Source organism: Arachis stenosperma, chromosome 3 (genome assembly GCF_014773155.1).
Source record: "Arachis stenosperma cultivar V10309 chromosome 3, arast.V10309.gnm1.PFL2, whole genome shotgun sequence".
NCBI lineage: Eukaryota > Viridiplantae > Streptophyta > Magnoliopsida > Fabales > Fabaceae > Arachis > Arachis stenosperma.
This window is the reverse complement of record NC_080379.1, coordinates 45,449,214-45,476,099: the sequence shown is the minus strand read 5'-3', so window position 1 is coordinate 45,476,099 and position 26,886 is coordinate 45,449,214. Positions and strand designations below refer to the sequence as shown.

Here is a 26,886-nt window from a genome sequence, read left to right as displayed (position 1 = left end):
GCCGGGGATTGTTCTGTGTATGGACAACTGACGGTTCATCTTGTTGCTTAGATTAGGTATTTATTTTTCTTCAGAGTTCTTAAGAGTGAATTCTAGTGTTTCAAGGTGATGTTCTTATCATCACCAAAGCTGATTGATCCTCATCAATTTAGCTCTTGAATGCAATGTCCTGCTGAAGCTTAGCCGGCCATGTCTAATTCCTTTAGACTAAAGCTTTAGACTAACATTGCATGATTCCTGGAATTCTCATTAAGAATTTTGATACCTTTATTTTCCTTTTCACTTAATTTTCGAAAAAGCACAAAAAAAATTACAAAATCATAAAATCCAAAAATATGTCTTGTTTGAGTCCAGAGTCTCATCTTAAGTTTAGTGTCAATTGCATGTTTCTGTTCTTATTGCATTCATGCATGTGTCTTCATTAATCTTCAAGTTGTTCTTGATGATTTCCTTGTTTTGATCTTTGAATTCTATTGACTTGAGTGTTTTGTTGTTTCTCATATATACAAACTGCTAAGTTTGGTGTCTTGCATGCATTGTTATTTGATTTTAGTTGCATTTTGATTATTCCTTATTATTAAAAAAAAATCCAAAAATATTTTAATTTGTGTCTTTTCAAGTCAATGATACAAAGAATTGAAGATTCAGAACATGCTGCAGAGGAATTATACAGAAAAAGCTGAGCATTCAAAAATGCCCAGTGAAGAAGGCAGACTGGCGTTTAAACGCCAGCCAGGGTACCTGGTTGGGCGTTTAACGCCCAAAGAGGTAGCATTTTGGGCGTTAAACGCCAGAATGTATACCATTCTGGGCGTTTAACGCCAGGATGGTGCTAGGGGGAAGATTTTGTTTTCAAAATCAAATTTTTTCAAGTTTTCAAAGTTTTTCAAAATCAAATCTTTTTCAAATCATATCTTTTCAATCAAATGTTTTCAAAATCAATTTCTTTCCTTTTTCAAAGATACTTACTAACAATTAAAGATTTGATTGAACATTTTTTGCCTTTTCTGTTAAGGAAGGTTTTATGTTTGATTCATATCTTTTCTTGTTAGGCAAGTCATTAATTTTTAAATCATATCTTTTTAAAATTGTTTTCAAATCAAATCTTTTTAAAATTGTTTTTAAATCATATCTTCTCAATCACATCTTTTTAAAACCAATCATATTTTCTTAACCACATCTTTTTCAAAATAGTTTTTAATCAAATCTTTTTGACTTCTAATTTCAATTCCTTTTTCAAAAATCACTTGATTTCTTTCTTACTTTTATTTTCGAAAATCAATTAAGTGTTTTTCAAAATGTTTTCAAAATCTTCTTAATTGAATTTTCGAAAATCCTCTTCCCTCCTTCTCACATCCTTCTATTAATGGAGTACTACTCCTTCTTAATGCACAATTCGAACTCGATCTAATCAAGTTCGAATTCTTCTACCTCCTTCTTCTATTTTTCTTTTCCTCTGACACTTCAAGGAATCTCTATACTGTGACATAGAGGATTCCACATTTTCTTGTTCCCTTCTCTTTCTTATGAGCAGGAGCAGAGACAAAGGCATTCTTGTTAAAGCTGACCCTGAACCTGAAAGGACCTTGAAGAGAAAGCTAAGAGCAGCCAAGGCACAACTCTCTTTAAAGGACCTGACCGAATTCTTCAAAGAAGAAGAACACATGGCAGCCGAAAACAACAACAATGCCAACAATGCAAGGAAGGTGCTGGGTGACTTCACTACACCTACTCCTAATTTCTATGGGAGAAGCATCTCTATCCCTGCCATTGGAGCAAACAACTTTGAGCTTAAGCCTCAATTAGTTTCTCTAATGCAACAGAATTGCAAGTTCTATGGACTTCCAATGGAAGATCCTCATCAGTTCTTAGCTGAATTCTTGCAAATCTGTGACACAGTCAAGACTAATGGGGTAGACCCTGAGGTCTACAGACTGATGCTATTCCCTTTTGCTGTAAGAGACAGAGCTAGAATATGGTTGGATTCTCAACCTAAAGAAAGCCTGGACTCTTGGGAAAAGCTAGTCAATGCCTTCTTGGCAAAGTTCTTTCCACCACAAAGATAGAGTAAGCTTAGAGTGGAAGTCCAAACCTTCAGACAGAAGGATGGAGAATCCCTCTATGAAGCTTGGGAAAGATACAAACAATTAATCAGAAGATGTCCTTCAGACATGCTTTCTGAATGGAGCATCATAGGTATTTTCTATGATGGTCTCTCTGAACTATCCAAGATGTCTTTGGATAGCTCTGCTGGAGGATCTCTTCATCTGAAGAAGACGCCTGCAGAAGCTCAAGAATTGATTGAAATGGTTGCAAATAACCAATTCATGTACACTTCTGAAAGGAATCCTGTGAACAATGGGACTAGTCAGAAGAAAGGAGTTCTTGAGATTGACACTCTGAATGCCATATTGGCTCAGAACAAGATATTGACTCAACAAGTCAATTTGATTTCTCAAAGTCTGTCTGGAATGCAAAATGCACCAAACAGTACTAAGGATGCTTCATCTGAGGAAGAAGCTTATGATCCTGAGAACCCTTCAATGGAAGAGGTGAATTACCTAGGAGAACCCTATGGAAACACCTATAATTCTTCATGGAGAAATCACCCAAATTTCTCATGGAAGAATCAAGAGAGACCTCAACAAGGTTTTAATAATAATAATAGTGGAAAAAACAGGTTTAGCAATAGTAAGCCTTTTCCATCATCTTCTCAGCAACAGACAGAGAGTCCTAAGCAGAATACCTCTGACTTAGCAACAATGGTCTCTGATCTAATCAAAACCACTCAAAGTTTCATGAATGAAACAAGGTCCTCCATCAGAAATTTGGAAGGACAAGTGGGATAGCTGAGCAAGAAAGTTACTGAACTCCCTCCTAGTACTCTCCCAAGCAATACAGAAGAAAATCCAAAAGGAGAGTGCAAAGCCATAACCATGGCCGAATATGGAGAGGAAAGAGAGGAGGTGGACGCCACTGAGGAAGACCTCAATGGGCGTGCACCAATCTCCTCTGAGTTCCCCAAATGAGGAACCATGGGAATCTGAGGCTCAAAATGAGACCATAGAGATTCCATTGGAATTACTTCTGCCATTCATGAGCTCTGATGAGTATTCTTCCTCTGAAGAGGATGAATATGTCACTGAAGAGCAAGTTGCTAAATACCTTGGAGCAATCATGAAGCTAAATGACAAGTTATTTGGAAATGAGACTTGGGAGGATGAACCACCTTTGCTCACCAAAGAACTGGATGACTTGTCTAGGCAGAAACTGCCTCAAAAGAGGCAGGATCCTGGGAAGTTTTCTATACCTTGCACCATAGGCACCATGACCTTCAAGAAGGCCTTGTGTGACTTAGGGTCAAGTGTAAACCTCATGCCCCTCTCTGTAATGGAGAAATTAGGGATCTTTGAGGTACAAGCTGCAAGAATCTCATTAGAGATGGCAGACAATTCAAGAAAACAAGCTCATGGACTTGTAGAGAATGTTTTGGTGAAGATTGAAGACCATTACATTCCTACTGATTTCATTGTCCTAGAGACTGGGAAGTGCATGGATGAATCCATCATCCTTGGCAGACCCTTCCTAGCCACAGCAAAGGCTGTGATTGATGTTGATAGAGGAGAGTTGATCATTCAAGTGAATGAAAAATCCTTGGTGTTTAAGGCCCAAGGACATCCCTCTATCATCATAGAGAGGAAGCGTGAAGAGCTTCTCTCAAAACAGAGCCAAGCAGAGCCCCCACAGTCAAACTCTAAGTTTGGTGTTGGGAGGCCACAACCAAACTCTAAGTTTGGTGTTGAACCCCCACATTCAAACTCTAAGTTTGGTGTTGGGGGGTTCCAACACGGTTCTGAGTATTTCTGAGGCTCCATGAGAGTTCTCTGTCAAGCTAATGACATTAAAGAAGCGCTTGTTGGGAGGCAACCCAATGTTTTATAGTTAACTATTTTCTTTTGTTATTTTATCTTTTTTGTAGGTTGATGATCATAAGAAGTCACAAAAACAATGAAAAAAGCAAAAACAGAATGAAAAACAGGAAGAAAAACAGCACACCCTGGAGGAGAAGAAGCTGGCGTTCAAACGCCAGTAATGCTAGCTGTTGGGCGTTTAACGCCCAGTCTGGCACCATTCTGGGCGTTTAACGCCAGAAAGGGGCACCAGACTGGCGTTAAACGCCAGTAAAGGGCAACAACCTGGCGTTAAACGCCAGGAATGGGCACCAGCCCGGCGTTTAACGCCAGAAATGGCTCAAAACGTGGATTTTGATGCCATTTGGTGCAGGGATGACTTTTCCTTGACACCTAAGGATCTGTGGACCCCACAGGATCCCCACAAACCCCTCACCTATCAAATCCCATCTCTCTCTTCACCATTCACCTCCATAAAACCCCACTTACCTCACCATCCGAATTCAAACCACTACTTCTTCCCCTTTTGGCCTAACCACAAGGCCATCTCCCTCTCCTCCATTTCTTCTTCTTCTACTCTCTTCTTTCTTCTTTTGCTCGAGGACGAGCAAACCTTTTAAGTTTGGTGTGGTAAAAGCATTGCTTTTTGTTTTTCCATAACCATTTATGGCATCCAAAGCCGGTTCAACTGAGAAGGCATAACCTCAAGCCCATCACTAAGAAGAAGATGGAGCAAACAAGAGACCCCTCTCATCAAGAAATCCCTGAGATACCTCAAGGGATGCACTTTCCTCCACAAGACTACTGGGAGCAAATTAACACCTCCCTAGGAAAATTAAGTTCCAACATGGGACAACTAAGGGTGGAGCACCAAGAACATGCCATCCTCCTCCATGAAATTGGAGAAGATCAAAGGATCATGAGAGAGGAGCAACAAAGACAAGGAAGAGACATTGAGGAGCTCAAGCACTCCATAGGATCTTCAAGAGAAAGAAAGAGCCGCCATCACTAAGGTGGACCCGTTCTTTAATATCCTTGTTCTTTATTTTTCTGTTTTTTGAATTTTAGTGCTTTATGTTTATCCATGTTTGTGTCTTATGATCATTAGTGTCTTAGTGTCTATGCCTTAAAGCTATGAATATGAATCCATCACCTTTCTTAAAAGAAAACTGTTTTTATTACAAAAGAACAAGAAGTACAGGATTTCAAATTCATCTTTAAAACTAGCTTAATTAGTTTGATGTGGTGGCAACACTTTTGTTCTCTGAATGTATGCTTGAACAGTGCATATGTCTTTTGAATTTGTTGTTCATGAATGTTAAAATTGTTGGCTCTTGAAAGAATGATGAAAAAGGAGACATGTTATTGAGGATCTGAAAAATCATAAAAATGATTCTTGAAGCAAGAAAAAGTAGTGAATACAAAAAAAAAAAAGAGAAAAAGAAGGAGAAAAACGAAAAAAAAGGGAGAAAGAGAAAAAGAAAGAAAAAGAAAGAAATAAAGTTGTGATCCAAGGCAATAAGAGTGTGCTTAAGAACCCTGGACACCTCTAATTGGGGACTTTAGCAAAGCTGAGTCACAATCTGAAAAGGTTCACCCAATTATGTGTCTGTGGCATGTATGTATCCGGTGGTAATACTGGAAGACAGAGTGCTTTGGGCCACGGCCAAGACTCAATAAGTAGCTGTGTTCAAGAATCATCATACTTAACTAGGAGAATCAATAACACTATCTGGATTCTGAGTTCCTAAAGAAGCCAATCATTCTGAATTTCAAAGGATAAAGTGAGATGCCAAAACTGTTCGGAGGCAAAAAGCTACTAGTCCCGCTCATCTAATTTGGAGCTATGTTTCATTGATAATTTGGAGTCTATAGTATATTCTCTTCTTTTTATCTTATTTGATTTTCAGTTGCTTGAGGACAAGCAACAATTTAAGTTTGGTGTTGTGATGAGCGGATAAATTGTACGCTTTTGGCATTGTTTTTAGTATGTTTTTAGTAGTTTTAGTTGAGTTTTTATTATATTTTTATTAGTTTTTAGTTAAAATTCACTTTTCTGGACTTTACTATGAGTTTGTGTGTTTTTCTGTGATTTCAGGTATTTTCTGGCTGAAATTGAGGGACCTGAGCAAAAATCTGATCCAGAGACTGAAAAGGACTGCAGATGCTGTTGGATTCTGACCTCCCTGCACTCGAAGTGGATTTTCTGGAGCTACAGAAGCCCAATTGGCGCGCTCTCAACGGCGATGGAAAGTAGACATCCTGGGCTTTCCAGCAATATATGATAGTCCATATTTTCTCAAGATTTGATGGCCCAAACCGGCGTTCAAAGTCACCTACAGAAATTCCAGCGTTAAACGCCGGAACTGGCACCTAAATGGGAGTTAAACGCCCAAACTGGCATAAAAGCTGGCGTTTAACTCCAAGAAGAGTCTCTACACGAAATTTCTTCATTGCTCAGCCCAAGCACACACCAAGTGGGCCCGGAAGTGGATTTTTATGTCATTTACTCATCTCTGTACACCCTAGGCTACTAGTTCTCTATATATAGGACCTTTTACTATTGTATTTTCATCTTTGGACATCTAGTTCTTAGATCAGATCTTGGTTCTTCTGGTTCCCTCTCTGGGGGCCGAAACCAATGATCACTTTTGTTCTTATGTATTTTCAACGGTGGAGTTTCTACACACCATAGATTAAGGTGTGGAGCTCTGCTGTACCTCGAGTATTAATGCAATTACTATTGTTCTTCCATTCAACTCAGCTTGTTCTTTGTCCAAGATATCACTTGTTCTTCAACTTGATGAAGGTGATGATTGACGCCCATCATCATTCTCACCCATGAACAAGGTGACTGACAACCACTCTTGTTCTACAAGCATCTGAGGCTTAGTGAATATCTCTTGGATTCTTTAATCGGAATCTTCGTGGTATAGGCAGGACCTGATGGCGGCATTCAAGAGAATCCGGAAGGTCTAAACCTTGTCTGTGGTATTCTGAGTAGGATTCAATGATTGAATGACTGTGACGTGCTTCAAACCTGTAACCTACTGGGCGTTAGTGACAGACGCAAAAGAGGGATTCTATTCCGGTAGGGGAGGGAACCAAACCGGTGATTGGCAGTATCGTGACAGAGTGCGTGCATTAGCTTTCACTGCGAGGATGGGAGGTAGCCATTGACAACGGTGAAACCCTACACGAGCTTGCCATGGAAAGGAGTAAGAAGGATTGGATGAAGACAGTAGGAAAGCAGAGAGACGGAAGGGAAGGCATCTTCATACGCTTGTCTGAAGCTCTTACACCAATGATATACATAAGTATCTCTATCTTTATCTTTATGTTTATGCGTTCATCACCATATCTAATTGAGTCTGCCTGACTGAGATTTACAAGGTGACCATAGCTTGCTTCATACCAACAATCTCCGTGGGATCGACCCTTACTCACGTAAGGTATTACTTGGACGACCCAGTGCACTTGCTGGTTAGTTGTGCGAAGTTGTAGTGATCACAATTTCGCGCACCACTCACCCACACTCATTCCCTTTTCTTTTCTCAATTCATTTCTCTCTTTCTTTTCTCTCTTGTTAAGGCTCAAAAACTAAACTCTAACAAGGCTATTTAAAGGGCAATGGGTAGTGGATTAAGGGATGGTTTGGTGACACCAATGTAAGGAAGTGAACACATGTTTGATTACATGCTTCCTTCATTAATTGTTCACTAATGATTCAGCACCCTTGGCTAATATATGGAGGAGGTTCAGCCAGCAAGAAGAGAAGAGAGAGAGTGTGGTTTAATTGTGATTATATGGCTTAATCTAGAGAGTGGTTTGGTTAAGAAAAATCGGTTCGGTTTAAGTTCGGTTAGATTTTAATTAAGGTAGGTATTTTGGTTCTTTATTTTTCTTCTAGATAATCTTTCTAGTGTCTTCATGGATTTAGATTGAAGATATCTTCCTTTAAGAGTTGTCTAAATTTCCAGATAAAGGAAAGGAAACTGTTCAATAACCAAATCGTAAGATTACCGTTTTCAAACCGTATCAGTTTAAACAACCGGCAACTGAGATATTAAACGCAGAGAGTATCTCGACTCTGAATAAAATTTAGAATATTCTACTAAGATAAAATTAAGAATATCTAGTAGCAAAGATTCAATAGATGAATTTAACTCGACGGTCAAATTCATCGTTATCGATACGGTTTTTAGCTTAGGACACGCTTTTATCTCTCACGATATATCTATTCTTTTCACTTATCAAGTCTAAATCTGCCTTATTATTTTATGATGAGATGATTCTCAAATATTTATTGAAATTTTCATCACAGAATTTCTGAGAATAACTCTGTGGTGAATCGGGGTGTTATAAATGAAACATGTAATTATTTGTTTCAAAACTTGTATAATTAAATACCTTGTACTTTTGGATATCAACAATACCTATACAAACTTTGCCAACAATTTTGTTTGTTCAGATGTCTTTTTATCAATATATCCAGTTTATCCTTGAATGCTCTGCAAACTATATCAGGGCTATCTTCTGCATTTAATTCTCTATTCTTAAGGAAGTCTTCCACCTAAGGCTATTTAGGATTGCATGTGAATGTAATAAAGAGGTCTGGATAACCCACCGCCTTACAAATTGTCATTGCATCCTGATAGTTTTGAATCATGTACCTTGGCCCTTTTGTAAATGATAAAGGCAATACAGAATGTTTGCCGTGCAATGACAGTGTTGTTTCCCTACTCAAAACTGCTTCCTTTATTCCTTTGGTCAATCCTTATATAGTTTAACCGAGACGATTCAAATTATCGAATACCCTTAAACCAAAAATTGCTAAAAGTGTCGCCTTGAAAATAACAATGGAGAACCATCAGCTAACCTTTCTTGTATCCTAAATGCAAAGAATTCTCTCATTGACACCTCTTGGCGCCATTTCCCTCCATTTCGATTACGTTTATTGAGAGGTATATCTTTTTTATATCTATCCTCTCCAAAAAGAAATATCAAAGGATATTGTAATCCCAAGTAAGCTGGGTTGAGATGGTTGATCTTTTGTAATCTTTCACTTTAAGTCTTGACCACAATATCCCTATCAGTCTTATTTATATCAAAGTCATCCACAACTAATGTGCCAACCTTATCCATTGAAGGCAAGTTGTATCTTCTACGATCTTTTCCTCTTTTGCCCATTAATTCTGAGTTTAAGTGTGGTATTTTAATTTTTGGTGACCGAATCTCTAACCATGAAAAATGCCTTCACCAATACATTGTTCTCATCCAGTATTTTCTTTAAGTCTCTAACAATATCTTCATGTATTTATTTTTTATGTTCACCCCTACAAAGCAATGAAAGCAGCATATGTGATAATTTAAATATAGCAATATACTCTTAACAAAACTTGTTCTATATTCTGAAAGGTTTTTATGGTATAACATAAAAGCATACACCTACTACTTACTGGATAGCAACCAAGTGATTATTGATCTCATTTTGTGTATCAAAAACATACATTTGGGCAAATTTTGTCACATTTTCTTTTGGCGGTATGAGACTTCTCATTAAATGATAGTTCTTCCCAAAAAGGGTAAATGCAGGTTGACCTCTAGAAGTATTTAAACCACGATTTATTTTTGCACCCATCGATGTGAACTGGAACATGTTGTATGATCTGATGTTATTTTGAAAATACTTGCTCTTCGGAGTATTATTGAACAACAGCTCATACAACACTTTAGGGGCTTCTGGTAGGTGTGGAAGTTACACCTTTCCTCCTTTACAACATGAAGTGAACTTAGGATCCGTTGTGTTTTAATTCTTATTTAACTTCTCATTGCACCAAAAGAGAGCAGTACAATGTTCACATTTATACATTGCATATCCCATGTGCATATACTCTGCAAAATCCAAAAAAACACAGGTTAGATATCATTATGTTATCTGCTTTTTAATCCTCGATCAAATGTTCGTTTAAGAAAATAAATTGCCATGTACATATACCCGTATTTGTTTGTTCACCAGAATTAACGTGTCTATTAACCCTTTGGAATGTCTTTTTACCTGCATGATTTGAGGCTTTTTAGGGATTAGTTATATAATTCAGTCTGATTTAAACAATATTAACAAAATCAATGACTAATCTAATTAAATAAAACCTTTTAAATAAACCTTATGATAACCCTAAACTCCACGAACCTTCAAGTTCTGAACAACCAAAGTCTATTTCGTATGCTTTCATGTGTATTAGACCTTGTGCTATAATGATTTGAACTTAAAAATCAAAATAATAAACCAATGATAAATATTACACACTCTTCAAAAAGTTTGGCAAACAACATAAAAATCTTTTTGACTAAGTATATCATCAATATCTGTAATGTCTTGAGTTAAATCTAACAATTACTTATGATAGACTAATGTTGTGGAATTTATTAATATATATGTTTGTATTTAACATTGTGATATATATTATCTGCATTATTGGTAGTAATCCTATTTCTACCTTTTTAACACTTGTGCTTGAATGTATTGGTTGTCTTTAGAATATTATATTTTTTGCTAATGGCCTAATAAAAATTTATTCACCTTATCGAATCGTGTTTATTTTATAGCCTATATATTGATTTGATTTATTTATGGTTTGAATATAATCTCCTAATACTATGTAATTGTATACACAACATGAATGATTGAATATGGTCAATCTACTACCACTATAAGAAATATTGTTAAAATCGACGGCCAAATCGACAGCTAAGCTGTCGATAATATTAAAAATCGATAGCAAAATTGAGGGCTGGTGTGGTCGCTCTTAGGCTTGTCAATTTTTCAAAATTATAATAAAATCGACAATCTTTTCGTATATAATATGAGTTTAAAAATTTTACCTGCTTAATAAAATCGACAAAGAAGCCGTCGATTTAATTATTAAAATACTGACAAATTCGTTGTCTATATTTTGTTTTCTTTTGTCTATTTTAAATTTAAAAAGCGACGTTAGCATCGATTTTAATAGTTATGTTTTTTTGAATTATTTTTTTATTTGAAAAATAGTAGACAATTAACACAAATAAACTTTTAAATATAAAAATAAAATTTATACTAAATATTAGATAATGAGTTTACAAACTTATCAAAATAATAAATAATCCTCTAACATAAAGACTCAAAACAAGATAAATAATTAAACTCAAACTTATATTTCTTTAAATTACAATTCACTAATAATACAAAATATTCAAAGAAAAGTAAATAACCCTACGCATACTCGTCTAAAAATCATTTGAGTCATCAAGATTGCCAGAGTCATCCTCCCTTTGAGAACTCCATGGTTGTCTTGCTAGCTGCAGAATAGGTTCAGAAACATTAACACTATCCATGTATATACTTAAAGCAAATTTTGATAATAATCACCTTTCTTCCTAAACTCTTGAGTGGTTCATGCTATGAGTTTCTCAACATTATTACAATCTATTAACAACGAATAGACTAATTGAAAAACTAGAAAAAAGTGAAAACAAAATTTACAGAAAAATAAAATATTATTCAAAGACCCTTATACACCAAATCAGAAAGGGAACCGGCGGAGTAGTAACAAGAAGAATTGGAAAGCACTAATCCATAATCCATAATGTATCCATCAATAATACACAACAGAAAATCATTTAATTATGATAGCATCACAAATTCAAAAGCAATACAAGACAAGTTCACGTTATTGAAATGCTTCACAACACACTTTTAGGCTTACATTATTAGCAAGCACACACACACACGCACACACCCAGAGTTCACAATCCACACAACTTAGACATTGATATATGTTTAAACATAGAAATTACAGGCATGTTCTCTTCTCATGCATTTTTACTTTAACCAAATAACTTAAACAATGCATAAAATAAAAAAGAGGGTTCTATAAGCAACTTACCAAGTGTAATCTCGGTTCTGGAAAGGTGGTGCCTCCTGTAGTATAAAGAGAGGTAATTTGTTGATATAAACTTGGCCTTTATATTAAAAAAAATGCATACCTTAGATAATTGGTTAATAGTGTAAATGGATGTCACTGCAACTTTGATAATACTTGTGACTATGTCATGTATTCTCTATAAATTTAGTGATAATCTTTTGTTTTTCATTCAATTTAACTCTGCACATGAAAAATAATAAAAGAAAAACCCTCCCAAATTAAAAAACTACCAGGAGTAGTTTTTAACAGTCAATAGCATATTTTCATAACATAGTGTAGAAAGCTAACGAGCTAAATCAAAGGCAAAATAAAAAATATCTAAATAAACAAAATATTCTGAGACCTGATATAAAGATTGTACTCTATTTTTCAAGTATGATTTTATTTACAAAAGCATGAATAGCATTGATTCATGCATGTATGTGGAAGATAATTCACCAAGTTAAAATTTGATTAGTTACCAATAAACAAAAAACTGTTAAATAACAAAGGAAAGCAAAATACATTGGTTACTATTTATTATCCTCCGGCCTTATTTTACCTCAATCTTCACCACTGCTTTACAAAAGAGCAAAAACAATAACAAAAATAAATAAGCTGGAAACCACGTAAAGGCAGCAACAATAATATTTATTTTTCAGATGGAATTAGAAGTTGGGCAAGGAGGAACTTGCACATTTTTAAACAAGAAATAGCGGAAAAAAACTAAATTAAAGATAATCATCTCTGTTATTTTTAAAAAGAGGCATAAACAATTTTAAATTGAGTAAACAAAAATGAAAATATTTTAGAACATGTTATTTGAAAAAATTTGCAGGCTATAATGTTATTCTTTCTTGTGAAGATATGATAGAAGTTAACATCATATAGAAGGGTCTATAGTACGAATTTATAATAAATATAGACATATATCTTTAATAATGTTTAGAAAGATTATATAATTAGGTGAAGTGAGTATAATGATTTAGTAGCTGTAGTTAGGCCTTCCAAGCTATAGCTTGATTTATTATATGATTAGTGATGCATGAAAACTTGTCTCTCAACAAATTTCCCTTCAGCAAGTATACCGAATTGTCGTCAAGTAAAACTCACAATAGAGTGAGGTCGAATCCCACAAGGATTGATTGGTCAAGCAACTTTAGTTAGAAGAATGTGCTAGTCGAGCTAAATAGAATTTAGATTGAGATGCAGAAATTTAAATGACTGGAAAGTAAATAACAGAAATTAAAGTACAGAATCTTAAATGGGGATTTGGGATAATGAGCATGAAAATAAATGGCAGAAAGTAAAGAGAATGGGTAAGATCAGAAATGGGGAAATCATTGGGTTTAGGAGATGTTGCATTCTCCGGATCAAGTTCATTCTCATCTCTTCCTCAATCATTGCATTCGTTGATCTCCTTGGCAATCTTAAGTGATTGAATCCCAATTCCTTGGCAATCCAATCTCTCTAAGCTTGAACAATTGCCCAATTCCTTGATTTAATTGCTCATGGGAAGAGATGAAGTGTGGTCACTGATTATACCACATGTATTTCCAAATCAAAGTGTTGGGAGGATTACATGTCACTATATCCGCCCAGACCCCAATTTGGTCCAACATGAGAAAACATTTCTAGAATGATCTCCTCATCCCTTTTCCAAGGCTCAAAGAAGATCCAATTATGGAGAGTTTCTTTTCCAAGACAACTAACCAATAGAATTAAGATCGAAAGCTTTCTAGTAAGATCAAGAGAAAAGAAAGAAGAAGAAGAATGAAAACTATAATTGATCCATCAAATTACAATAGAGCTCCCTAACCTAATGATATGGGTTTAGTTGTTCATAGCTCTAGAAATGAAAAATGGCAGAAAAGAAGAATCCATGCTAAAAGTACAGAAAAGTAAATCTATAGAGAGTAGTTCCCAAAAGTGCCAAGCTTCTCTATAGTTCAAAACTACTCCTATATATACTACTCTTCTTGATCTTCTAGTGAGTTCTTCAAGTCTTAGATGTGGGCTTTGGATCTTGAGTTGAAGCAGTTCTCATCTTTAGTGGGCCCAACTTGCAGAGAAATATGAATTAGGCTTTGGGTATTTAGTAATATTTAACGTTGATTGCCATTGTGGGTTCGAGAACGTTAGTGGCATTCACTTTTTCCACTAACGTTCCACCTTCATATATCCACGTTAAATCCAACGTTAGTGGTCTTAACGTGACCACTAACGTTGCTTTCTCAAATTTTGGCCAATGTTATTGGGACTCACTTTTCCCAATAACGTTGGCTTGTACCCCTTCGCGAGCGTTAATGGGAATCACTTTTCCCATTAACGTTGCTTAGTGCCCCTTTGTTCCCACGTTAGAGTCCACGTTAGTATAGCTAACGTGACTCTTAACGTAGGTGTGATCCACCTTCGAGAGCATTAGTGACACTTACCTTTGTCACTAACGCTCCAAATGCGACATTCTCTACGTTGGAACTCACGTTAACTAAGTTAACATGGCTCTTAATGTAGTAGTGATGCCATCTTCCAACGTTAGTGACAAAAGTGAGTGTCACTAACGTTGACTCTTTGATCTCAACTCCACGTTAACTTTCACGTTAATAGTCTTAACGTGAAAGTTAACGTAGGCAATGCTAGTTGGTCCAACGTTAGTGACAAAAGTGAGTGTCACTAACGTTGGCTTTTGTTTTTCTCTTCCACGTTAGAGTTCACATTAACTAAGTTAACGTGACTCTTAATGTGGATCATTGCCAAGTTCTCCAACGTTAGTGGTGTTCATGTTTTCTCTTAACGTTGGAGTTCCTTTTTCTTCTACGTTAACTACCACGTTAACTTAGTTAACGCGGCAAGTAACGTGAGCTTTGGATAGCTTCGCAGGCATTATTGGTGATCACTTTTCTCATTAACGTTGCAAGCTTTACCATTCCACGTTAGTGTTCACGTTAACTAGGTTAACGTAAATACTAACGTGGTTCTTCCTTGCTTCCTTTGCCCTGAAAACAAGCAATTAAAGTGCATCAAAGCTCTAGCCAAAGTCATGAGATTATGCATCATCAATTTATCATGGAATTCTAGCAAAATACTCATGAAATTATGCAAAGTTCACAAAAGTTGCTTAAATCAAGGTGTAAGTGTAATTTCATCCAAAACCTGCCTTATTCACTAAGAAAATGCATGAAACTACCCTAAAATAGTAAAGAAAAGGTCAGTGAAACTGGCCTAGATGCTCTTGCATCACAACACCAAACTTAAAGCTTGCTTGTCCCTAAGCAAGTACTGAAGCATAAGAAGAATGAAATGAAATAACAAGAAGATAAAATAGAAGTAGCATTCCTGGTTTATAGGGTTTCATGCATAGCAACTTAGGTTCTTTCCCTTTAGGTTTCAAGCCTTTATCAAATCCTTAGTCACTTTCTTGATTGCATCCTTTGAGACTTCTTTCTTATTGATCCTTCCTTCTTTTTCAAAGTTATTTTTCTTTTTGCTAAGTGCTTTGTAAGAGGGCGACTCTTTATGATAAGCTTTCAGCCAATACTCCCAAACCAGTTGGTTTTAAGGTGCTAGGTGTTAAGACAACCCTAAGGACCTACTCCCTCAAGTCTCTTTTCCTCATACATACACACCACAGGCATATGGTTTGTTATTTTTCCTTTCTTGAGACCTTGGTGTCCAGCACCTCTTTGGGTTACTAAGTGTTTTGTAGCAAAGGTTACTCTTGATAGTGGACTTTCAGCTGATAATCCCGGATTAGTTAATCCAAGTTACCAAGTGATAATGCACCCCTAAGAGCTTTCATCCAAGTATATACTTTGTACATAAACACCACAGACACATGCCTCAATTTTGAAACCCTTGATGCCTAGCATTGTTTTTTATTGTGTTTCTTTCTTTTTCAATTTTATTGCTCTTTCTCTTTTCTTATTGGGATCTTATTGTTTAGCTAGTTTCAAAGGGTGTGTCTCAAACAAAGGACTTAGGATAGATAGTTGCTTTCTTTCCTTCTTTGGTGAACCAACTTAGCTTACTAATCAACCTACCACAAACATTCAGAATGCACTTCATAAAATAACTCCACTCTTGTTCTTTTCATAACATTTTCTTTTTGATTAACTTAAAGAGACAAGCATACAAGTAAGAAAGGTGAAAGTGAACACTTAAGACATTAAGCTAGCACATGTAGCCTAAGCAATAAAACTTAAATGCATAATTGAAAGTACTAAACTACCATGGAAGCATGCTCTATTTCATACATGATTTTTCTTATTTAAAGCTTTGAAAAAGGTAAACTAAGAAGGAACTTCACCACCTTTCACTTATTGGTATGCTCATGTTCTTCTGCTCCCTTGGGATTCTCCTTGATTACTTGAGTCTCCATTCCCCTTGCGCTTCCCCATCAGCTTTTTCCAGAAACCGGCATCCTCCATTTTCTTCTTCAATGCTTCCTTTTGCTGTTTCACCTTCCCCTCTTCTTGTTTTGTTAAGTTCTTGCGAACTTTCTCATAACTTGGGATGTCGGGGTGCAAGTGATGCATATGCTCAGTCATATAGTTTAACCTTGCCTGAGTGTTGACGCTGAATTCTTCTCGATGCAGTTGCCTTCCTTCATTGAGCACACTGAATTCATTGAATGCTTTCATCTGAGTCATCTGGCATTGATTGAGTTCCTGGAGGCGTTTATCTTGGCTTTCTTGCCTTTCAGACACTTGACTAATGGCTTGAGTGAGCTGAGAGTAGTGCTCTTGTTGCTGCTTCATTAGCTGTTTCTGCTATTCTCTTTGTTGATTCATCCAATTTGTTAGCATTTCCTCTTGACGATCCATTCTCTGAGATTGAAATTGCAACTGTTGTTCTTGTCCTTCCATGTATATTCTTGATAAATCGTCAATGGCTCCTCGAATGTGACCCAAATTGATGTTGGTTGGGTCATAATACCCTTCTTGATGCTGTTCTGTTGGTTGGATTTCTTCTTGGATAGGTTCTTCCTCTTGTGCTTCTTTTGATGCCCTCTTCTTTAGATGGGGTCTTTTCTGCTATTGAGCTGGAGTCACATGGGTTATGCGTTGGAGTGTAAGTGATCTCCTAAGACCTACCCAAGTTGGATTGTTGTCTTCAAAGACAACCTTGGCTTTCATGCATAATCTAAGGATGGTGCTGGGGTACTGGTGCGCGAAATTGTGAACAATACTTTTTCACAACTCTCATAATCCTCGGCAATGGCTCCAGAAACGTGGTAGCTCAATACCATGGCATTACACAACTTCGCACAACTAACCAGCAAGTGCACTGGGTCGTCCAAGTAATACCTTACGTGAGTAAGGGTCGATCCCACGGAGATTGTTGCTATTGAAGCAAGCTATGGTCATCTTGTAAATCTTAGTCAGGCAAACTCAAATGGATATGGTGATGAACGAAAATAACACAAAGGTAAAGATAGAGATACTTATGTAATTCATTGGTAGGAACTTCAGATAAGCGCATGAAGATGCCTTCCCTTCCGTCTCTCTGCTTTCCTACTGCCTTCATCCAATCCTTCTTACTCCTTTCCATGGCAAGCTTGTGTAGGGTTTCACTGTTGTCAGCAGCTACCTCCCATCCTCTCATTGAAAACAATTGCATATGCTCTGGTCACAGCATAGCGGAATTCATCTGTCGGTTCTCAATCAGACCGGAATAGAATCCAGTGATTCTTTTGGCGTCTGTCACTAACGCCCCGCCTTCAGGAGTTTGAAGCACGTCACAGTCATTCAGTCATTGAATCCTACTCAGAATACCACAGACAAGGTTAGACCTTCCGGATTCTCTTGAATGCTGCCATCAGTTCTTGCCTATACCATGAAGACTCTGATCTCACGGAATGGCTGGCTCGTTTGTCAGGCGAGCACTCGGTTGTCAGGCGATCAACCATGCATCGTGTTATCAGGAATCCAAGAGATATTCACTAAGCCTCAGATGCTTGTAGAACAAGAATGGTTGTCAGTCACCTTGTTCATGAGTGAGAATGGTGATGGGCGTCAATCATCACCTTCATCAAGTTGAAGAACAAGTGATATCTTGGACAAAGAACAAGCGGAATTGAATAGAAGAACAATAGTAATTGCATTAATACTCGAGGTACAGCAGAGCTCCACACCTTAATCTATGGTGTGTAGAAACTCCACCGTTGAAAATACATAAGAACAAGGTCTAGGCATGGCCGAATGGCCAGCCTCCCAAAGTGATCAAAAGATCTCAAGAAAAAGGTTCCAAAGATCCGTAGCTCCTAATACAATAGTAAAAGGTCCTACTTATAGAAACTAGTAGCCTAAGGTGTACAGAAATGAGTAAATGACATAAAAATCCACTTCCGGGCCCACTTGGTGTGTGCTTGGGCTGAGCAATGAAGCATTTTTCGTGCAGAGACTCTTCTTGGAGTTAAACGCCAGCTTTGGTGCCAGTTTGGGCGTTTAACTCCCATTTGGGTGCCAGTTCCAGCGTTTAACGCTGGGATTTCTTGAGGTGACTTTGAACGCCGGTTTGGGCCATCAAATCTTGGGCAAAGTATGGACTATTATATATTGCTGGAAAGCCCAGGATGTCTACTTTCCAACGCCGTTAAGAGCGCGCCAATTGGGCTTTTGTAGCTCCAGAAAATCCACTTCGAGTGCAGGGAGGTCAGAATCCAACAGCATCTGCAGTCCTTTTCAGTCTCTGGATCAGATTTTTGCTCAGGACCCTCAATTTCAGCCAGAAAATACCTGAAATCACAGAAAAACACACAAACTCATAGTAAAGTCCAGAAAAGTGAATTTTAACTAAAAACTAATAAAAATATACTAAAAACTAACTAGATCATACCAAAAACATACTAAAAACAATGCCAAAAAGTATACAAATTATCCGCTCATCACAACACCAAACTTAAATTGTTGCTTGTCCCCAAGCAACTGAAGATCAAATAAGATAAAAAGAAGAGAATATGCAATGAACTCCAAAAACATCTATGAAGATCAGTATTAATTAGATGAGCGGGGCTTTTACTTTTTGCCTCTGAATAGTTTTGGCATCTCACTCTATCCTTTGAAATTCAGAATGATTGACTTCTTTAGGAACTTAGAATCCAGATAGTGTTAATGATTCTCCCAGTTAAGTATGATGATTCTTGAACACAGCTACTTTGTTGAGTCTTGGCCGTGGCCCAAAGCACTCTGTCTTCCAGTATTACCACCGGATACATACATGCCACAGACACATAATTGGGTGAACCTTTTCAGATTGTGACTCAGCTTTGCTAAAGTCCCCAATTAGAGGTGTCCAAGGTTCTTAAGCACACTCTTATTTGCCTTGGATCACAACTCTTATTCTTTTTTTTTCTTTCTTTTTTTTTCGGTTTTTTTTTTTTTTCGTTTGCTCCCCTTTTTTTTTGTATTCACTGCTTTTTCTTGCTTCAAGAATCATTTTTAATGATTTTTCAGATCCTCAGTAACATGTCTCCTTTTTCATCATTCTTTCAAGAGCCAACATTCATGAACCACAAATTCAAAAGACATATGCACTGTTTAAGCATACATTCAGAGAACAGAAGTAATGCCACCACATCAAAATAATTAAACTATTATAAAATTCAGAATTCATGCACTTCTTTCCTTTTCAATTAAGCACGTTTTTATTCAAGAAAGGTGATGGATTCATAGGACATTCATAACTTTAAGGCATAGACACTAAGACACTAATGATCATAAGACACAAACATGGACAAACATAAGCACTTAAAATTCGAAAAACAGAAGAATAAAAACAAGGAAATCAAGGAACGGGTCCACCTTAGTGATGGCGGCTCTTCCTTCCTCTTGAAGGTCCTATGGAGTGCTTGAGCTCCTCAATGTCTCTTCCTTGTCTTTGTTGCTCCTCCCTCATGATTCTTTGGTCTTCTCTAATTTCATGAAGGATGATGGAGTGTTCTTGATGCTCCACCCTTAGTTGTCCCATGTTGGAACTCAATTCTCCTAGGGAGGTGTTCAGTTGCTCCCAATAGTTTTGTGGAGGAAAGTGCATCCCTTGAGGAATCTCAGGGATCTCATGATGAGAGGGGTCTCTTGTGTGCTCCATCCTTTTCTTGGTAATGGGCTTATCCTCATCAATGGTGATGTCTCCCTCTATGTCAACTCCAACTGAATAACAGAGGTGACAAATGAGGTGAGGAAAGGCTAACCTTGCTAAGGTAGAGGACTTATCCGCCACCTTGTAGAGTTCTTGGGCTATAACCTCATGAACTTCCACTTCTTCTCCAATCATGATGCTATGGATCATGATAGCCCGGTCTATGGTAACTTCGGACCGGTTGCTAGTGGGAATGATTGAGCGTTGTATGAACTCTAACCATCCTCTAGCCACGGGCTTGAGGTCATGCCTTCTCAATTGAACCGGCTTTCCTCTTGAATCTTGCTTCCATTGTGCGCCCTCTTCACATATGATTGTGAGGACTTGGTCCAACCTTTGATCAAAGTTGACCCTTCTTGTATAAGGATGCTCATCTCCTTGCATCATAGGCAAGTTGAACGCCACCCTCACACTTTCCGGACTAAAATCCAAGTATTTCCCCCGAACCATAGTGAGATGATTCTTTGGATTCGGGTTCACACTTTGGTCATGGTTCTTGGTGATCCATGCATTGGCATAGAACTCTTGAACCATCAAGATTCCGACTTGTTGAATGGGGTTGGTAAGAACTTCCCAACCTCTTCTTCGGATCTCATGTCGGATCTCCGGATATTCACCCTTTTTGAGTGAAAAGGGGACCTCGGGGATCACCTTCTTCAAGGCCACAACTTCATAGAAGTGGACTTGATGCACCCTTGAGAGGAATCTATCCATCTCCCATGACTCGGAGGTGGAAGCTTTTGCCTTCCCTTTCCTCTTTCTAGAGGTTTCTCCGGCCTTGGATGCCATAATGGTTATGAAAAAGCAATGCTTTTACCACACCAAACTTAAAATGTTTGCTCGTCCTCGAGCAAAAGAAGAAAGAAGAGAGTAGAAGAAGAAGAAATGAAGAAGAGGGAGATGGTGGTGTGTTCGGCCAAAGAGGGGGAAAAGTGGTGTGTAGGTTGTGTGAAAATGAAGGGTTGAAGAAGGGTATATATAGGAGAGAGAGAGGGGGTAATGGTTCGGCCATTATGGGTGGGTTTGGGAGGGAAAGTGGTTTGAATTTGAAGGGTGAGGTTGGTGGGGTTTTATGAAGGATGGATGTGAGTGGTGAAGAGAAAGATGGGATTTGATAGGTGAAGGGTTTTTGGGGAAGAGGTGTTGAGGTGATTGGTGAATGGGGGAAGAAGAGAGAGAATGGTGGTGGGGTCCTGTGGGGTCCACAGATCCTGTGGTGTCAAGGAAAAGTCATCCATGCACCAATTGGCACTCAAAATCACGTTTTGAGGCATTTCTGGCGTTAAACGCCGGGCTGGTGCCCATTCCTGGCGTTTAACGCCAGGTTCTAGCCCTTTTCTGGCGTTTAACGCCAGTCTGGTGCCCCTTTCTGGCGTTAAACGCCCAGAATGGTGCCAGACTGGGCGTTAAACGCCCAACTGCTAGGCTTACTGGCGTTTAAACGCCAGCAGCATCTTCCTCCAGGGTGTGCTATTTTTCTTCCTGTTTTTCATTCTGTTTTTGCTTTTTTCATTGTTTTTGTGACTTCTTATGATCATCAACCTACAAAAAAGATAGAATAACAAAAGAAAAATAGTTAACTATAAAACATTGGGTTGCCTCCCAACAAGCGCTTCTTTAATGTCATTAGCTTGACAGAGGACTCCCATGGAGCCTCAGAAATACTCAGAACCGTGTTGGAACCTCCCAACACCAAACTTAGAGTTTGAATGTGGGGGTTCAACACCAAACTTAGAGTTTGGTTGTGGCCTCCCAACACCAAACTTAGAGTTTGACTGTGGGGGCTCTGCTTGGCTCTGTTTTGAGAGAAGCTCTTCATGCTTCCTCTCCATGATGATAGAGGGATGTCCTTGGGCCTTAAACACCAAGGATTCTTCATTCACTTGAATGATCAACTCTCCTCTATCAACATCAATCACAGCCTTTGCTGTGGCTAGGAAGGGTCTACCAAGGATGATGGATTCATCCATGCACTTCCCAGTCTCTAGGACTATGAAATCAGTAGGGATGTAATGGTCTTCAACTTTTACCAAAACATTCTTTACAAGTCCATGAGCTTGTTTTCTTGAGTTGTCTGCCATCTCCAATGAGATTCTTGCAGCTTGTACCTCAGAGATCCCTAATTTCTCCATTACAGAGAGGGGCATGAGGTTTACACTTGACCCTAAGTCACACAAGGCCTTCTTGAAGGTCATGGTGCCTATGGTGCAAGGTATAGAAAACTTCCCAGGATCCTGCCTCTTTTGAGGCAGTTTCTGCCTAGACAAGTCATCCAGTTCTTTGGTGAGCAAGGGAGGTTCATCTTCCCAAGTCTCATTTCCAAATAGCTTGTCATTTAGCTTCATGATTGCTCCAAGATATTTAGCAACTTGCTCTTCAGTGACATACTCATCCTCTTCAGAGGAAGAATACTCATCAGAGCTCATGAAAGGCAGAAGCAAGTCCAATGGAATCTCTATGGTCTCATTTTGAGCCACGGATTCCCATGGTTCCTCATTGGGGAACTCAGAGGAGATTGGTGCACGCCCATTGAGGTCTTCCTCAGTGGCGTCCACCTCCTCTCTTTCCTCTCCATGTTCGGCCATGTTTATGGCTTTGCACTCTCCTTTTGGATTTTCTTCTGTATTACTTGGAGAGTACTAGGAGGGAGTTCAATAATTTTCTTGCTCAGCTGTCCCACTTGTCCTTCCAAATTTCTGATGGATGACCTTGTTTCATTCATGAAACTTTGAGTGGTTTTGATTAGATCAGAGACCATTGTTGCTAAGTCAGAGGTATTCTGCTTAGAACTCTCTGTCTGTTGCTGAGAAGATGATGGAAAAGGCTTGTTATTGCCAAGCCTGTTTCTTCCACCATTATTGCTATTGAAACCTTGTTGAGGTCTCTCTTGATTCTTCCATGAGAAATTTGGGTGATTTCTCCATGAAGAATTATAGGTGTTTCCATAGGGTTCTCCTAGGTAATTCACCTCTTCCATTGAAGGGTTCTCAGGATCATAAGCTTCTTCCTCAGATGAAGCTTCCTTAGTACTGCCAGGTGCATTTTGCATCCCAGACAGACTTTGAGAAATCAAATTGACTTGTTGAGTCAATATCTTATTCCGAGCCAGTATGGCATTCAGAGTGTCAATCTCAAGAACTCCTTTCTTCTGACTAGTCCCATTGTTCACAGGATTCCTTTCAGAAGTGTACATGAATTGGTTATTTGCAACCATTTCAATTAGTTCCTGAGCCTCTGTAGGCATCTTCTTCAGATGAAGAGATCCTCCAACAGAGCTATCCAAAGACATCTTGGATAGTTCAGAGAGACCATCATAGAAAATACCTATGATGCTCCATTCAGAAAGCATGTCTGAGGGACATCTTCTGATTAATTGTTTGTATCTTTCCCAAGCTTCATAGAGGGATTCTCCATCCTTCTGTCTGAAGGTTTGGACCTCCACTCTAAGCTTACTCCATCTTTGTGGTGGAAAGAACTTTGCCAAGAAGGCATTGACTAGCTTTTCCCAAGAGTCCAGGCTTTCTTTAGGTTGAGAATTAAACCATATTCTAGCTCTGTCTCTTACAGCAAAAGGGAATAGCATCAGTCTATAGACCTCAGGGTCAACCCCATTAGTCTTGACTGTGTCACAGATTTGCAAGAATTCAGCTAAGAACTGATGAGGATCTTCCATTGGAAGTCCATGGAACTTGCAATTCTGTTGCATTAGAGAAACTAATTGAGGCTTAAGCTCAAAGTTGTTTGCTCCAATGGCAGGGATAGAGATGCTTCTCCCATAGAAATCAGGAGTAGGTGCAGTGAAGTCACCCAGCACCTTCCTTGCATTGTTGGCATTATTGTTGTTTTCGGCTGCCGTGTGTTCTTCTCCTTTGAAGAATTTGGTCAGGTCCTCTAAAGAGAGTTGTGCCTTGGCTTCTCTTAGCTTTCGCTTCAAGGTTCTCTCAGGTTCAGGGTCAGCTTCAACAAGAATGCCTTTGTCTCTGCTCCTGCTCATATGAAAGAGAAGAGAAAAAGGAAATGTGGAATCCTCTATGTCACAGTATAGAGATTCCTTGAAGTGTCAGAGGAAAAGAAAAATAGAAGAAAGAAGGTAGAAGAATTCGAACTTGATGAGATAGGGTTCGAATTGTGCATTAAGGAGGAGTAGTACTCCATAAATAGAAGGATGTGGGAAAGAGGGAAGAGGATTTTCGAAAATTAATTAGAAAGATGTTAAAAACATTTTAAAAGTTGATTGATAATTTTCGAAAATTGAAAGTGGAAAAGAAATCAAGTGATTTTTGAAAAAGATTTTGAAATTAGAAATCAAAAAGATTTGATTGAAAACTATTTTGAAAAAGATGAGGTTAAGAAGATATGATTGGTTTAAAAAAATGTGATTGAGAAGATATGATTTGAAAACAATTTTAAAAGATATGTTTTGAAAACAATTTTAAAAGATTTGATTTGAAAATTAGTGACTTGCCTAACAAGAAAAGATATGATTCAAACATAAAACCTTCCTCAACAGAAAAGGCAAAAAATGTTCAATCAAATCATTAATTGTTAGTAAGTATCCTTGAAAAAGGTAAGAAATTGATTTTGAAAACATTTGATTGAAAAGATATGATTTGAAAAAGATTTGATTTTGAAAAGCTTTGAAAACTTGAAAAAAATTGATTTGAAAACAAAATCTTCCCCTTAGCACCATCCTGGCGTTAAACGCCCAGAATGGTATACATTCTGGCGTTTAACGCCCAAAATGCTACCTCTTTGGGCGTTAAACGCCCAACCAGGTGCCCTGGCTGGCGTTTAAACGCCAGTCTGTCTTCTTCACTGGGCATTTTTGAATGCTCAGCTTTTTCTGTATAATTCCTCTGCAGCATGTTCTGAATCTTCAATTCTTTGTATTATTGACTTGAAAAGACACAAATTAAAAATATTTTTGGATTTTTAATAATCAAAATGCAACAAGAATCAAATAACAATGCATGCAAGACACCAAACTTAGCAGTTTGTATACTATTGACACTATATGAGACACATAAACACTCAAGCCAAAAGAATTCAAAGATCAGAGTAAGAAATCATCAAGAATTACTTGAAGACCCTTAAGACACATGAATGAATGCATGCTATTGACACCAAACTTAAGATGAGACACTAGACTTAAGCAAGAAACATCAAATATTTTTGGTTTTTATGATTTTTTTTTTTATTTTTTTGTGTTTTTCGAAAATTAAGTGGAAAAAGGTATCAAAATTCTTAATGAGAATCCCAGGAATCAGTGCAATGCTAGTCTAAGACTCCGGTCCAGGAATTAGACATGGCTTCACAGCCAGCCAAGCTTTCAAAGAAAGCTTCGGTCCAAAACACTAGACATGGCCAAAGGCCAGCCAAGCCTTAGCAGATCACTGCTCCAAAAGCAAGATTGATAAAAATCAACAAGCTCTTGTGGTGATAAGTTGAAACCTCGGTCCAATCAGATTAGACATGGCTTCTCAGCCAGCCAGATTTCAACAAATCATCATGAAACTCTAAAATTCATCTTCAAGAATTTCGAAAAAAAATAAATACCTAATCTAAGCAACAAGATGAACCGTCAGTTGTCCAAACTGAACAATCCCAGGCATTGTTACCAAAAGCTTGCTCAAAACTTGAACAATCCCCGGCAACGGCGCCAAAAACTTGGTGCGCGAAATTGTGAACAATACTTTTTCACAACTCTCATAATCCTCGGCAATGGCTCCAGAAACGTGGTAGCTCAATACCATGGCATTACACAACTTCGCACAACTAACCAGCAAGTGCACTGGGTCGTCCAAGTAATACCTTACGTGAGTAAGGGTCGATCCCACGGAGATTGTTGCTATTGAAGCAAGCTATGGTCATCTTGTAAATCTTAGTCAGGCAAACTCAAATGGATATGGTGATGAACGAAAATAACACAAAGGTAAAGATAGAGATACTTATGTAATTCATTGGTAGGAACTTCAGATAAGCGCATGAAGATGCCTTCCCTTCCGTCTCTCTGCTTTCCTACTGCCTTCATCCAATCCTTCTTACTCCTTTCCATGGCAAGCTTGTGTAGGGTTTCACTGTTGTCAGCAGCTACCTCCCATCCTCTCATTGAAAACAATTGCATATGCTCTGGTCACAGCATAGCGGAATTCATCTGTCGGTTCTCAATCAGACCGGAATAGAATCCAGTGATTCTTTTGGCGTCTGTCACTAACGCCCTGCCCTCAGGAGTTTGAAGCACGTCACAGTCATTCAGTCATTGAATCCTACTCAGAATACCACAGACAAGGTTAGACCTTCCGGATTCTCTTGAATGCTGCCATCAGTTCTTGCCTATACCACGAAGACTCTGATCTCATGGAATGGCTGGCTCGTTTGTCAGGCGAGCACTCGGTTGTCAGGCGATCAACCATGCATCGTGTTATCAGGAATCCAAGAGATATTCACTAAGCCTCAGATGCTTGTAGAACAAGAATGGTTGTCAGTCACCTTGTTCATGAGTGAGAATGGTGATGGGCGTCAATCATCACCTTCATCAAGTTGAAGAACAAGTGATATATTGGACAAAGAACAAGCGGAATTGAATAGAAGAACAATAGTAATTGCATTAATACTCGAGGTACAGCAGAGCTCCACACCTTAATCTATGGTGTGTAGAAACTCCACCGTTGAAAATACATAAGAACAAGGTCTAGGCATGGCCGAATGGCCAGCCTCCCAAAGTGATCAAAAGATCTCAAGAAAAAGGTTCCAAAGATCCGTAGCTCCTAATACAATAGTAAAAGGTCCTACTTATAGAAACTAGTAGCCTAAGGTGTACAGAAATGAGTAAATGACATAAAAATCCACTTCCGGGCCCACTTGGTGTGTGCTTGGGCTGAGCAATGAAG

General features: G+C 38.2%; 2 non-coding genes across 2 annotated transcripts; one reads left to right on the top strand and one right to left on the bottom strand.

Moving 5' to 3' along the window:
* Nucleotides 1–2,069: 2,069 nt before the first annotated feature.
* On the bottom strand, nt 2,070–2,177 carry LOC130971816 (small nucleolar RNA R71). Its single transcript, XR_009083024.1, has one exon. It is a non-coding gene; the product is annotated as a small nucleolar RNA R71 (small nucleolar RNA).
* Nucleotides 2,178–23,339: 21,162 nt separating this feature from the next.
* On the top strand, nt 23,340–23,447 carry LOC130971528 (small nucleolar RNA R71). The gene has a single exon (XR_009082742.1). It is a non-coding gene; the product is annotated as a small nucleolar RNA R71 (small nucleolar RNA).
* Nucleotides 23,448–26,886: the final 3,439 nt, after the last annotated feature.